The sequence below is a fragment of the Polypterus senegalus genome, chromosome 2 (genome assembly GCF_016835505.1).
Source record: "Polypterus senegalus isolate Bchr_013 chromosome 2, ASM1683550v1, whole genome shotgun sequence".
Taxonomy (NCBI): domain Eukaryota; kingdom Metazoa; phylum Chordata; class Cladistia; order Polypteriformes; family Polypteridae; genus Polypterus; species Polypterus senegalus.
In genome coordinates this window covers 153,508,303-153,519,486 of record NC_053155.1, presented here as the reverse complement: position 1 = coordinate 153,519,486, position 11,184 = coordinate 153,508,303, and positions in this window count along the sequence as shown.

The following is an 11,184-nucleotide window of genomic DNA, read 5'->3' as shown; positions in this document are numbered from 1 at the left end:
AGTTAAATACTAAATTTGTATTCTTTTGATAGATAGATAGATAGATAGATAGATAGATAGATAGATAGATAGATAGATAGATAGATAGATACTTTATTAATCCCAAGGGGAAATTCACATAATTCAGTAGCAGTATACTGATACAAAAAAAAAATATATTAAATTAAATAGTAATAAAAATGAAAAAAATGGTTTGCTAATTATAATTAAAAATAAGATAAGAAGCATTAAAATGTAATTAAAAAGTACTATTATCCAACCCTCTATATCCTAACTACAGGGTCCCGGGAGTCTGCTGGAGCCAATCCCAGCCAACACAGGGTGCAAGGCAGGAAACAAACCCTGGGCAGGGCGCCAGCCCACCGCAGAAATACTATTATAATGTATAATAAGTATATTTTAAAATAGGTTATTGTGAATAAATGGGGCTACAAGTAATAACCAAAAATTAAAGTCCAATCACAATGTGCTTGGCCTAAAAGGTCTAAAATTGGTGGGATGAGCCTTAAGAATCCTAAAGTCACAATTGCTTCCAGATGTTTCACCACTATACCTAGAAAATTAAGAGGAACAGCCAGAGTGTTCTCCAGGTCCATATCTAGAAAATTCCAAAGGCATGAAAGCTATTGGCCTATGTGAGTGAATGTGTGTATTTACTGAACATGCCCTGTGATAGACTGGCATATTGTCCTAGGCTGGTTCCTACATCAGTCCCGATGCTGCTGGGAACCCTGAACTTAATATGATACTTTAGCTTAGGTACTGCAAAAATGTTTACTTATTTACCCTTATGTAACAAGACCACAAGAAAGGCTTCTTTGGGGGTTTTGGTCTTGTCCGTTGCTGTTATTTTTTATATTATTTCTTTATTATCCTGAGATATCCTGTATTTATCCAACCCGAGTGTTCTACTACAGTATATGCAAGCATATATAAACATGGGCAGCAAGAAAGGGATCAGAAAGAATTGGAAAAGAAAACTAAACCTAGATCCAAGTCCAAGTTCAAGTTCAAGTTACGGCCTTTCAGAGACTGACCTGGAACAGACGGGCAAAAGCCCAGACTCCTCGGGACCACGGTCTGCTGCATCGTCTCCAGTTGAGAGCGAAATGGGGAGCGAATGTGCAAGTGACGCAGGTCACGATAGCTTGCTGATTGGAGAAGATCATTTGAAACTGGAAAAGGCCTTGCAGTCCGTGCTGTCACCTACTCCACGTGAGCCAGGTACATCGGCTGTAATAGAGCCTGCCGCTTTGCCTACGGTGCATGTAAGCAGAAATGATCTGTCCGAACTGAAGGTGATGATCACTGAGCTCAAGCAAAAGATAAAGAAAAGCGAGAAGATAAGCAAGAAGGCAAGTGAGAAGCTGCGGCAGGATAATAAAGATTCGGAGAAACGCATATATACTCGCTTTGAGGTGGCCTTTAAAAGTATGCTGGAAACAATTGAGGAGCACATTCAGGAAAACGTGTCTAAACTGAGCACACTTGCCGATCAGCTGGAGGATGTTAAGCAGTCATTCACAACTCGAATTGAAATAGCCGAAAATCTAGCATCCACCACTGATGGAAAAGCAACAGCTGCCAATTCCGAATGCAAAAAACTCAGAGACAGACTTGCTACTCTGGATGATGGATGCAGAAGGAATAATATTAGAATTGAAGGTCTACCTGAGAATCGTGATAGTCCAAACCCAGTGAAATTCGATGTTGAACTGTTCTCCCAAATAATTGGAGAGGACTTTAAATCAGATACCGAGATAGCAGCAGCTTATCGCATACGCGGATCAAATACCTTTAGACCTAGGTCTTTTATTGTCCACTTCGAGAGATTATTATGTAAGCTAGATGTGATGGCACTCCTCAGACACAAGCAAGAGATTATATTTGAAAACTAGCAAAATACCCACGATTTGCAGCAGCGAAGTACTGCCTTAAAATTTTTATTAAGAAGAAAAGTAAACCTTTTTAAACGGAGGGAAAATATACCAATAATTATTTGTTAAGGATCTCTTTGCATACCATGTTGTCAGTTCAGCCTTCTGGTTGTAATATGACCAAGCTGTGTGCTGAGCTTACTCTTGAGCATGCAACGTACAGTTGGCCATGTGAAAAGCAATCTTGCCTGAAATCAATGCCAACCTTTTGTAGGGTCTGTCCCTGAGACTTATTAATTGTCATTGCGAAGCAGAGCCTTCCTGGAAATTGGAGGCGTTTGAATTGAAATGGGAAATCAGAGGGTATAACGGGAATGTGAGGAATAAAAACTCTCTCCGCTGAGCCACTGCCAGTAAAAATAGTTGCCTCAATTAGGTTCTTTTGTAGACACGTGACCTGAAGTCTCGTGCCATTACAAAGTTTCGGTGGTTGTAAGTTTCTCAGTAACATTATTGGCGCCCCAACCTTCAAAATTAGATTATGCTCAGGAGTGCCTGGAGGATTCAGAGTGTGGAGAAACTCTACCAGATAGTACAACGCGTCTTCCACTTTTACAACTGAATTCACCGACTGATATGTTTTCGGTTGTGAAGGTAGTTCTTGAAGTAAAATGTGGTTTTATAGTCGTAGTCATGTCATTTCTTGGTGTCAGGATAGCTCTCTCCCTCAACCATGACACATCGTTTTCGTGGAGATTTCGTAGATTGGGGTAAACATTTTGAAGAAGGCTTTGTAAGGTAATGACGAGAAGACAGAGATTTGTAGGAATATATATTTTAAAATTTTCTTGAATGAAGGTGCTATCACATATACTCATCAGAAGAGCAGAGAACTCCCCGGCTTTTTTGTCGCCTTTCAAATGAACCCTCATGTTTATTCTTAAGGTAACAACATTGATTTGTGGCCAGAGGTATGAAGACTTCAGACATGCTTTAACTTCATCAGCGCGTGTTCCTCTGGGCACGACTGGTAGGGTTTGCCGAAAGACTCCAGCCAGCAACACTGTCAAGCCTCCCATAAGTTTGTTGGTGTTTCGGATGTCTTGGAGGGTCCTGTCTAAAGCCTCAACACCTCCTCTGTGTGCCATAGTGCATTCATCCCAGACAATAAGCTGACAAGCTTCAGTCATGTTGCTCTGCTTTGATATGTTACACATGGGGGATTCAGTATGGCCGAGGTTCAGAGGCAGCTTGAAAGCTGCATGAGCAGTTCTGCAACCCTCAAGAAGAGTTGCAGCAATGCCAAAAGAAGCCACAGCCATGGCAATGTTACCTTCTGCTTGGATTTTTGCAAGGAGAAGGTTTATGAGGAATGTCTTACCAGTTCCTCTTGGAGCATCAAGGAAAAACACCGTGCCAGTGGCCGAGACAACGCTCCTCATGACTTGCTCATAAACTGTCTTTTGTTCACTATTTAGCAAGAACACTCTATTTATGACTATATTGGCCAATTGCGAGGTGTTGTAAGATATGACGTAACTTCTGCCAGTTCTCTGACAGGTGAAGGCAAACCGTAATGATCAAGAGATTGACCTCCAATAGCAATCATGTAGTTTTCAAGCAACTGTAGACACTTGCTATAGATAAAAATTTGTAACAACTGGTGGACTTCTGTTCCTATATGATCTCTTTCAGTCTGTCTCCTAACTTCTTCTGCTATGCTGTCTTTATGTTTTTCCCATAGGTTTAAGGGGTTTCCTTTTGGCAGAACACCAGCATGACAGCAAAGAGTTCACGGATCTTTTGAGGTGACTGAGACAGAGCAGCTTCCTGTAGAGTCTCGTCCCAGTTGATATCATCCTGTAAAAAACCAAGTGCCCTGCAGGCCGACTTATAGGTTGGCTGTAGGACACCATCAACTAAGAGATTCAAAAGACGTGGGACCTGTGATTTTCCTGAGCAGCAGTCGAAGATGGTAGCATTCAGAATTATTCGGGTGCACAGTGTAGACCCGTCCCAGCACATTATGTTTTTTCACTCCCGAATATCCTGGTATAGTGTTCCCCTGCTTCCTCCGACGAAACATGTTGTTTGCCCACACATAATATGATGGAATTTCATTATAATAAAGTTGTTTTGCAAAATCATAGTGGTTGCAAAGGACAAAGAACGCTAAAAGGGTCATCTGTGGTGGATTGTGTACTTTATCTGCAACATTGCCTTCTGTGAAATAAATTCTTTGCCTGTTCTCAAGATTACAGCAAGATGAACGACCGAAGGGTAATGTTCGTTAATGGGAAAACAGAAAATTCGCCAGGCTGCTTCAGAGCTACTAATGTAATGCCCAGCTTCGTATCGAGATACTTTGTCATTTTGATTTTGTATTGTAAATACTGTCTAGTCACTTCCCTTGTTAACATACTTGCAGATGTATTTGAGTGATTTTACTGAATTGCAAAATTCAACATTGATGTGAGCATTGAAGAAGCGGGACAGCACAGGACTATAAGGGAACACCCATCTGTTGTTGATATCTACTCCATTGATGTTAATTGTATGACCTCCTTTAGCCAGAAGCTCATATTAACTTGTGGATTTACTTGCGAGTATTTAGCTGCAGCGTCCCCATTAACTTGTGGATTTGCCTGCGAGTATTTAGCGACAGCGTCTCTATGAACTTGTGGATTTGCCTGCGAGTATTTGGCGGCAGCGTCACGAAGTTGTTTCCATCTAGCTGCACCAGAAAATGTACCACAATGTCTGACACGTCTCCTTTTTACTGTTTTCTCACAGCTTGGATTGCTGCTGTCATAATCGGTTTGAGTTTCATGGTTTGTTTCAGTTACGTTAGTATTTGCAGGACTTGTTGTGTTGAAGTGACATTTGGCATCTGTCAAGCGTTGTAAGCATACAACTGGTTTCATTGATAACTTCGCATCCAGCTTTTGAGAGTTTAAACATTCATAAACATCAAAGTGTCCACTACTCAAATCGTCACCTGTGAATCTAAGATGTTTAAGAGGCATTGGCGGTTGTCCAAAGGTGTAAAATATTTGACCATTTCGGTACACTTGAAAGCGACAACCGAACAATTCAGCAGCAGCCATCAACTCACATGCAGAACCATAGGGCTTAAGCATTTCACTCTTATAGTGCTCCTGTGTAGTATAATTATCTCCTGTACCATCATCAGTCCACACCTTGAACCTGTCCCAGTCATTCAATAAATAAGACACAATGTTCCTCCGGATATCAAGAGTGAGCCTGATATGGCCGTGCAATATGTAACACAGAGAATAGAAAAGGCAGGCACCATCTCCGGGCATGGAAACCACTCGGTAAGTGACAGTTCTTTGATCGATGATGATCACCTCGATAGACATGTTAATGGAGGTATGGTTGGAACGATAAAGGAAATGGATACCTGAACAATGTAAACTAAGTCTAAAATACCTACACAATAACTATAATCGTAATAAACGAACAATAAAACAGTGGAGAAGCCTTAGATTAAATAAAAAGGCTGCAGTTATCAGCAGGGAGACATGAATACCGTGGCGAAGCAAGGAAGGGAATGAAGAGATCGGAGCAACGGATGGCCTTATATAGGCAGGCAGCCAACAATGTGGGAGGTGTGGGGATGGGGCACCCAACGACGCCTTACACGGTGACTGAGCTGCAGGCTATGGATGTATATATGTACGTAAGTAGGATTCAGTTAGCGTTGGGAACCCGCGTACCAAATTTCTTGAAGATGGAAAGTTCAATATGGCGGCCGACAGTGGCGTCATACCACCGAGATAAGTACATACATCGGTTTCGGTTAGCGCAGGGAAGCCGCCTATCAAATTTCGTGAAGAGTTGGCCATAAATAAGAAAGTTTAACATGGCGGACGTTGTCGACCGTTATGACTGTTACGCGTAGAATTTTGAAATGAAACTTGCTTAAGTTTTGTAAGTAAGCTGTAAGGAATGAGCCTGCCAAATTTGGAGAATTTGTGATGAGTGAGTCAGTGAGGGCTTTGCTTTTTATTAGTATAGACTAGCAAAATACCTGCGCTTTGCAGCGGAGAAGTAGTGTGTAAAGAAGTTATGAAAAAGAAAAGGAAACATTTTAAAAAAAACGTAACATGATTGTCAATGTAATTGTTTTGTCACCGAAGCGTCCGTCTGGAGGATGAAAGGCAAAGAAAAGTTAGGTGCCATCAAAACAGGTGTGGAGGATCAGGTAGGACCGCTACGGTGAGTTTACGAACTGACCCTCCGTAACTGATGATACAAGCGGCGGACCTGTACCAGCGGATGTCTCCGTGGACACAGGTTATACCGGTCTTAAATTTTAGCCACTGTTGCGGTTGCACAAAGCGGCGGGCAACAATGGAAATGTTGCTGCCGGAGTCGAACAAACCTGTGGTCTTGTGTCCGTTGACGATCACCACGCCAGTATGTGGGACCGCCAACGGATTAGCCAGAGCACACCAACCCTCCTCGCCCTCCACCTGCATTCCTCCTTGCCCCCAAGCGGTTTGCGCGCCCGCGGCACCGCGGACGCCAGTACGAGCTCTGGATTGTACAGGGAGGGGCTAGGTCTTGGAACGTACCCCGGCTGGGTTTGACATGAGGACGGTTCTGCTCCCCCAGAGTGTGAGGCCGCCCTCTGCGTCTCCATAAACTCTATGAGCTCAGACATGTTCTTAAACCGCTCGCCCCAAACCAGCTGGGTGAAGCCACGGGGAAGCGCTTCCAGGAGCAGATAGCAAGCTACCTGCTCTATTATTTGGTAGGGCGTGTTTTCAAATGGCCGTAGCCAATGCCCTACCATTGCCCATAAGGACCAGGCTTGTTTGTTGGTCGGCCGCTCAGGGTCCAACCTCCATTTTTTTATTTTATTCACCTGCCAGTCTGGGGCACCCCTAGGTGGTAAATGGGGCTTTGGTTTCGCAGGGAGGCAGGCACTCTCCCCCAAGAGAGCATACTGAGTCCCTTTGCCTCCCTCCAGGGCAGCCCAATTCTGTGAGCCCCACCCGCGACACCCCTGGCCCTCCAGGTGGCCTAGTTATGAGTGCCGGGAGCGGAGCCCGCACCGGGTCACGCCGAACCACGGGGCACCCTCCCCGCCTGAAGACTCGGCCCCGGTACGCTCCCACCTGGGTATATTGCAGGTCCTGTCCCCTTCTCTTCTGGGACTTCTCCATCCTGCCGACTACGCCACTGTCACAAGAACGAGACATGGACAGATAAAGAGTTGGGGCAGCCACCCGTATAATATAGTATCCTGGCTGCAAAGGTCGTTTTCACAAAATAATCAGCACTAAAGTGCATTCAACCGAGTCCAGTACAAGACTGAGGAAACAAAGGAAAAGGGGCAGGTTTTAAAGGGGGAGACAGGAAGTGAGGTCGTATGGATCTGGCACGTGGTCTTCCACCATTGGTTCAGTAGTCGGAGGTGACATCAGAGGATTGGAGCTGGTGTGGCCGACTTCCATTGGCTCAGTCCCGAAGTGATGTCAGGAGATCCAGGTGAAATCCCCCGGGGATGGTCTACAGGCAAGGGAGAAAAAGAGTCAGTGCACTCTGCCACACCCCGGCATGCCTCCGAACTGCCTTCACTCAAGCCCTTTAGCTGCCTCCCATGCGTGTGACAAATATATATTCACACACACATATATACACATACATCCACATATATATACACATATACATACACACACATATATATAAACATATATATACATGTGACAATATATAAATACACACACACACACATATATATATATATATATATATATATATACATATATATATATATATATATATATATATATATATACATATATATATATATATATATATATATATATATATATATATATATATATATATATATATATATATATATATATAGTCTTACAGTCTTTGGGGTGCAAGCAACTGTTGCTGGGGTGCCAGAATCCATGAAGGAAGAAAAATGAAAAACATTATTTGTACAAAATCTTAATTTATTTATCCATTCCTAAATAATTAAATGGGCAGGCTATTTCAGTATCAGTGCAATACGCTGTTTGTTAAAACGGATGACTCCGCCTTACGCAAGTCTGCCTGGATATTATGAACTATCATATCTGTTCAAGTTCTATTTAAATTTTAAATAGAAGGAATTTTTATTTAGTCGACAGAATATTATTCCGCAATAAATCAACTCAAACCTTAAATAACTTATAATATTTTGCTCTCCATAAAATATATCCTGTCTAAATTATACAAGTTAGAAATAAAGTAAACGTTAAAAGAACAAACATTCAAATTTCTTTACTCTTATGTAATTTTATATAAAAATAAACTTAAATTTTAAATATCCCAAAAGATTTTGCTCTCCATAAAAATATATCCTGTCAAAATTATACAAATTCAAATATGAACATGGTGCATAACAAAACCTGGAAATATAAATAAAATTTGTTCTTTTCAGCAATAACAAATCAAATCATTCAGTTGTCTTTGCTCTTATGTCATTTTATCAGAGCTGGACGCCTGGCATCTTTTTTTGGCAACAAGTTCATTTCTGTTTGGTGTGAGGTTCTGTGTTGTGGAGATTGTCAGGATGGACTGCAGGTGCTCATCAGTGAGGCGACTCCTGTGTGCTGTTTTGTTAGTCTTCATGACTGAGAAGAGCTTCTCACACAGATATGTGGTACCAAACATGCACAAGGTTCGAGCCGCATGTAGACGGAGCTGGAGCATTTTTGAAATGGAGTGAATAAACTGTGCGGGCCGTGCAGTATCGTACTTTGCCTTCAGTGTGCCATTACACTGCAGCTCAATCACCTCCATCTGAATCTGCACAGGTGCAGTTTCCACATCGACGGCAAATGGGTTGCGAAACAACTCAAAATTCTTTTTTTGTTCTTCAAAGTCACCAAAGCGCCGCGAACTCAGTGCGCAGTGCGCCAGTTTATCAGCAAAGTGCGATTTGGGAACACCGTTGTGCCGACTTGGTTCAACATTACTTGGCAACAGGGAAAGTGGGGCAAGTTGCACTGGTGCATTTGTGTCTCCCATAAAAGTAGCTTCACTTGAAATCACTTTGTGATTTTGCACGGTAAAAACGTCTGCTGAAGTGTCAGATTCTTCTTTAACTCTTCTGCTTTCTGTATCTTGTGCATTGCATTCAGGTCTTTCAGGTTATCTTGATGTTTTGTCTCATAGTGCCGTCTTAGATTAAATTCTGTAATTACAGCCACATTAGCTCCACAAATGAGACACATGGGTTTACCGGCAATGTCAGTAAACATATACTCAGCCTCCCATCGGTTTTTAAAGGCTCTATGTTCAGAATCACCTTTTCTCTTGGCATCGTGTGGGCTAGCTTCACAATAACTTGCAGCATCATAAGCTAGACTTGATTAACGCGTAAGTGTTCGCAAGGCAGCTGAAGCGCTGCATTATGGGATCTGTAGTTTATTGTGTTACCAGCGCTTCATATCCCGGGCCATTAATAACAATAATATATAAAATGATCTCAGGGCCGGATATAATTACACGCTGGGCCGAATGTGGCCTGCTGCGCCTTGAGCTTGACACATATGGACTAAATAGAACTTGAAAAGATATATTTTTTCAAATGTGATCGCACAATTCAGATCGAGTTGACGCGCACTACAGTACATCAAGCCCGCGTGCTATTGTGGTTTTTCCTGTGTGCCTCAATAAGTTACCCTCCCTCGCTCTTACTTTTTACCGCTCATCTAATGAATACACTGAGTATGGCTTTACCAAAACAATCATTAATTGCGAATAAAGTATCCATTATTCATAAAGCTTCAATTGGTGATCTGTCTTTCTGCGTTAACCGCATATTTTTTCATACGTCTCAAACCAAGGGGATGCGAGGCTAAAATGAATCGGGAAGCGCATACATACTCAGTGCATCCCCTCTCGGGAATCGAAAGCCTCTACTATTGCGCCAAGGCGTGTGGTTTGTCTATTTGAGCGTAGCAGTGTAATTTGTTTTTTGTTCAGCACTCTTTGGAACTGTTGCTTTTTGTCTGCGCACTGCATCAGTTCACGTGAGGCGCAGAATATGGTTTTATATTCACTCGCTCGCTTCTAATTGTTTCGCTTGCTTCTTAATTATATAATGTATGTTTTCTTCAGCAGTTTTTGAAGCTCTTCCTGGTTTTCTATGTACTGCGTGATTACGTGGGAGGCGTGATGATGTCACACGAAACTCCGCCCCCACGGCTTTCGAGCTCAACTCCATTACAGTAAATGTAGAAAAATAGTTTTTGGTTATGACCATTATGCATAGAATTTCGAAATGAAACCTGCCCAACTTTTGTAAGTAAGCTGTAAGGAATGAGCCTGCCAAATTTCAGCCTTCTACCTACATGTGAAGTTGGAGAATTAGTGATGAGTCAGTGAGTGAGTGAGTGAGTGAGTGAGGGCTTTGCCTTTTATTAGTATAGATAATTTCTTGCCTACGATTAAATCTTGCAAGTACAATGCTATTGTTATTTCCGACCATGCACCTCTGATCTTGGAGCTAAAGTTACTATGCCCCACACACTCACATCGCAGATGGCATCTTAACCAGCTTCTATTAGCAGACGAGAACACTACTGAATTTATATCCAAACAAATCAGTTTCATTTCATCCTCAGAGGTTTCTGCAGGAATACTCTGGGGAAACTCTAAAGGCCTTCTTAAGAGGACAGATTATTTCATATCTTTCCCACAGGAATAAATTAGAAACCAAGAAAGTATCAAAGCTAAAAAATGAAATTACTAGAGTAGATGAAGAACATGCCAGGCTTCCAAGCGAGGCTCTACATAGGAAAAGGCAGGCTCTACATTCAGAACTCAACCTCTTGACAACTAATTTATAAATCCAGGCATTATTACTATGAACATTGAGAGAAAGCTAATAAGCTTTTAGCTCAACAAATCCACAAGCAAGAAGTTCGCAATGTAATCCCAGTAACCACCACAATGAATGGAGATGAAATCATTGAGGATAAAAATAAAATGCACACATTTAGACACTACTATAAATCCTTATATTCTACTGAGTTTAAAGAAGACAACACACAATCTAATGCATTTCTGGATACATTACAGATGCCACAAATAGATACTTTTAATGCAGAGGAACTGGATAAACCTCTGGAGCTATCAGAATTACTAGATGCTGTAAAGGCACTTCAAGGCGGGAAAGCATCAGGCCCTGATTGCTACCCTGCAGAATTTTATAAGAAATTTTCCACTCAGCTAGCTCCCCTCCTATTAGCAACACTTACAGAAGCTAGAG